The 4188-nt window shown below is 30.2% G+C and overlaps 1 long non-coding RNA gene across 3 annotated transcripts; it reads left to right on the top strand.

Annotated features, from left to right (window-relative positions):
- The first annotated feature begins 242 nt into the window (after positions 1–242).
- On the top strand, positions 243–3858 carry LOC132172570 (uncharacterized). Of its 3 annotated transcripts, XR_009439158.2 has the most exons (7): positions 243–367; positions 674–719; positions 2822–2955; positions 3081–3098; positions 3263–3394; positions 3464–3555; positions 3688–3858. It is a non-coding gene; the product is annotated as an uncharacterized LOC132172570 (long non-coding RNA). The 3 variants fall into 3 exon arrangements; XR_009439157.2 differs by having other exon boundaries at positions 3075–3098; positions 3263–3555; XR_009439156.2 differs by having other exon boundaries at positions 3263–3555.
- Positions 3859–4188: the final 330 nt, after the last annotated feature.

Raw genomic sequence — 4188 nt, forward strand, 5'->3', positions numbered from 1 at the left:
AGAAGAAGACTACATGTGAACAGTAAAATGGCTAGGATTTGGACTATTCGGTAAATATATATATATATATATATTGCTCTCCCAAGACGTCGTTTATGCATCCCGACAAATGGTCCATGCGAAAGTCATTTCAACACCTTATTGGTTTATTTGTAATTTTTCCTTTGACTGTGGGTTAAAGTTATTGTCATCTTGTATAAAACACATCCCCACCGATGGAAAAATGGCAAATCCAAGTAAAATGCCTGATAAATGTTTATCAGCTGAAGTTCCATGGTTAGCAGGTTGGATGCAGAAGGATCTACTCCTTCAAAATCCTCCACTGTCTCCGAGGAAAACATATTGCAAGCATCACTTGTATAACAAGGTTTTTTGTTTTTTTTTTTTTTTTTTTTTTCGTATGAACATCTTAATATTGTTTTTGGTTGGATTGAGAGTACTTAAGGTATCTTTTCTTGTGAGGGTTATTTGTCAACTTTTTTTTTTTTTTTTTTTTTACTTAGAACCGTATGAATTGTTTTGTGATGTAAATGCGTTGTTAAAAGTGAATTTATATTTTCTAATAATTTACTTTGATGTCAATTTAGTTAAATTTGCGGCTTACTGCACAGTTATTTGTTCTCATATTTAATTTGTTATTTTTAATTTGTTTGTTTGCGTTATCCTGTCACAGGATTTGATCTTTAGAGGCCCAGTGATCGAAGAGATGCCATGTGGGAGTAAGTTATTTTCACCCTCAGCCCACATTTATGAAAACATATATCACTCTTATAGGTTTCCTAGAACTATAATACTCTTTAGATTTTATAAAAAATCTCGTTTTCACTGCTATATTATTTCACTGTATTGTTGGGTTGGTCAACATAGTCCAGTTTCGACGTACTACTCTCGCATGCTCACCAGGGGCGGATCCAGGGGGGTCGAGAGGGGGCATATGCCCCCTCTCGACCCCTAAAAGTTCTTCTTACCCCTTGGTAAAAAAATTTCTTATACCCCTTAGCCATGATGATGCCCCATCTTAGCCCCTTCGGCCATGATTATGCCCCAGTTATCCGGGGCAAACGATTGATGCAGTGTTGGGACGTTGAAATTTTTCTGCTGTGCCTGTAGTTTTCAGACTTTCAGTTACAGGATGAAATGAGGAAGAAGATGATGGCAAATTGACAACCATGCCCTTTAATTAAACACACCGTTTTACTAAGTGAGCTTTGGTCTGTTTGTAGGCAAATTGACAATCATGTCCTTGCTATTTGAACTCTTTGTGGACCAGTTAAAAAATTTAGCTTCTTTCTTGTTTACAAGTAAGTGGGCTTTGGAAAGAAGAAAAAAAAACGTCAATGGGATTATGGGCCAGTGGCTCGGCTGGTTTAATTAGGAAAAAAATGATTAAAAACAAAAGCCTTTTCTCTAAAAATAAATAAATAAAGCAAACAAACAACTTAAAAAGAAAAAAAAAGAAAAAAAAAAAAAAAAGCCTAAAGTATAGTTCTCAACCAATAAGCACGACTTATAAGGGGAGAGAAATGGAGATGAAGTAGTAACTTTTGATTTGTGAAACTTTTGATTTTGTAAATTTACATTTTTATGACAACTTTTACATTGATTAAGTTTTTATATTTAAATTTCTATTTTAAATTAATTTTTTTTATAAATATATATAATTTTTGTTATATATTTTAATTGTATGTATGAAATATATTCTTATATACTTTCACCAAATTGAGGTGTGTAAATATGTAATTAAATTTTTAGATTTAGATTTAAATTATTCTTTACAATGAATTATTTTAATATTTATATTGCTAGTAATTCAGCCTATTCTTGATAATAACTTCAACAAAAAATTGAAGCATGTAATCATGTAAATATGGAATCAAATTTTTAGATTTAGATTTAAATTGTTCTTTTCAATTGATTGTTTTAATTTTTATATTGCTATTAATTCAGCTTCTTCTTGATAATTGTTTTTATATTTAATTATTTATGAATTTATATAGTTTTTGGCTTTTTGTTTCATATTTTAATTATATAAATATATAATTGTAGTTATCTGATATTATAGATAAAAACAACGATTCTATTGAGTTCAAATTAAATTTTAAATGAGTGTTGAAGTAGATTTAGCAAGTTTGCCCAGAAATTTTTTTAAAAAAAAAAAAAAAAAAAAAAAAAAGTGCAATTATAATCCTAGTGATAGAGACCAAATCCGAATAGCATATCTACAAATAAGAGCTTGTCATTTTTTTATATTTAACTATTATTTTAATATTTTTAATTAATTTTATTTTTGTATTCATAAAAAAATGCCCCCCATGAGTGAAGATCCTGGATCCGCCACTGATGCTCACTGTCTCATCTTCTTTTTCTACCTTCAGGCTCCGGAACCAAAAAAAAAAAAAAAAGCATCTTCTTCTACTGCGCAATCTCGTGTTTCCCGAATTCCAAAACTATTTAAATCCATTTCATTTTTTCCTGTAACGCTCACTGATTTTTCAGATCAGGAGCTACAAGAAATCTTGAGTAATGAGTTAACACCGACTTTTACGTAATTTACGTATAAGTTTTTCCTATACTTGTTTTGTTTTATTGTTTTTTTAGTATGCAACTAAAAATTATTTTTCATATAGACTTTTGAGCAATGGTTTTCGATTCAAAAACAACATTGGCCTAGGGATGTACTTCGTACCACTCTTGAGAGAAATAACTCACAAGATACGAAGTTTTCAGCATAGACGCTATTACTGTAGATCTTTGTTAAAATGTTAGGATAAGTCATAATTTGAATTGAAGGTGACATTTTCTATGCTACTTATTTTGGCAGAAAATGGTATTATGATCGACACATTCCAGTTTAGACTCCTTGTGGCAAAGACCATGGCAAACGAATCATGTTGATAATGACTCAAATTGTCAACAAATATTTTTACGAATTGCGTGGTCGTAAAAACACAACTAGTAAGTGATGCAACACTTTTACGTACAATATTTTCTGTTAGTATGTTATTGTTAATTTTTATGTGGAATACAAGACATTTTAATAGATATTTTTTTGGTCTTGTTCTTTGTTTTTCGAGGTTTAGCAGATTTTGCTTAAAAAGGTATCAATCTAATTCGTGAATTTGATTTAGACTAAACATAAAAGGAAAAAAAAAAAAAAAAATTAAAGGACATAATTTTTTATTGAATTTTTGCAAACAATAAAATATAGCATTTTAATTGTATTATTGTTTTTTAAGAAGTAATTATATTTTTTTTGTCTTAGATATTTGTTGGGCAATAGTTGCTGCTGAGGTTTTTGCATGACTACATCAAGAAGGAAGCAATTTTAGAAGAGGGGCGTTATTGCAAACTTATAGGTAGAAAAAGGAAGCGAAGAAAAAGGATACTGGAGCAGGTATAGGAAGAAAGAAAAAAATTCTCATTTTTTTTTCTTTTTTATTTATTCTAATTCTCATTCTTGTAGATGAGAAATTTTATATTTGTGGGGGATATGAAAGTGTGGATCACAAAGATGAAGAAGCAATCATGGAAAGAAATAAAGAAGACCTATTTACGGTACTATGAAGCTTTGCCCATAATTTGAATTATTTGGAGAGTGATTTATGGTAGTATTTGCTTTATAATTTTGGTAATGCTAACAACTTGTCGGTTATTATTTTGTAAAAGATTTTCATTCTCATGTGATAGGGTTCAATTTATGAGGGTCCGATACAAGACCCGAATCCAGAAGAAAAAACATTATATCACACGGTGCTACTAATAGGATTTTGAAGCAAGTATGGCAAAAACGTTTGGATCATCAAAAACAATTGGGACAAAAAATAGTTGGCTATGCAAAAATTGTTGTGTGTGTGTGTTTTTTTTTTTTTTTTGGTGCTTTTTCTAGTTTTGGTGCTTATGCATACCACTTGTGTAGGCGCCTTACATTTTTTATATAATTTTTCCTTATAAAAAATAAAATAAAATATAATGTATATTGGGTCTAAGCATTTTTATATAATTAATCTTATGGTTGTGCTTATTATTTAATTTTGCTTGGATATTTATGTGGGTTTCCTCACTTTCTTGTTATTGGAACGAGAACACATCCTTTGAGTGTAACTACCTATGACAGGTTTCGATCTTTAGAGGCCCAATGAAGTAAGGGAAAAATGGTTGGAAGGTTATTAGTGGGATACACTTTGAGTC

This window comes from Corylus avellana, chromosome 1 (genome assembly GCF_965113065.1).
Source record: "Corylus avellana chromosome 1, dhCorAvel1.hap1.2, whole genome shotgun sequence".
NCBI lineage: Eukaryota > Viridiplantae > Streptophyta > Magnoliopsida > Fagales > Betulaceae > Corylus > Corylus avellana.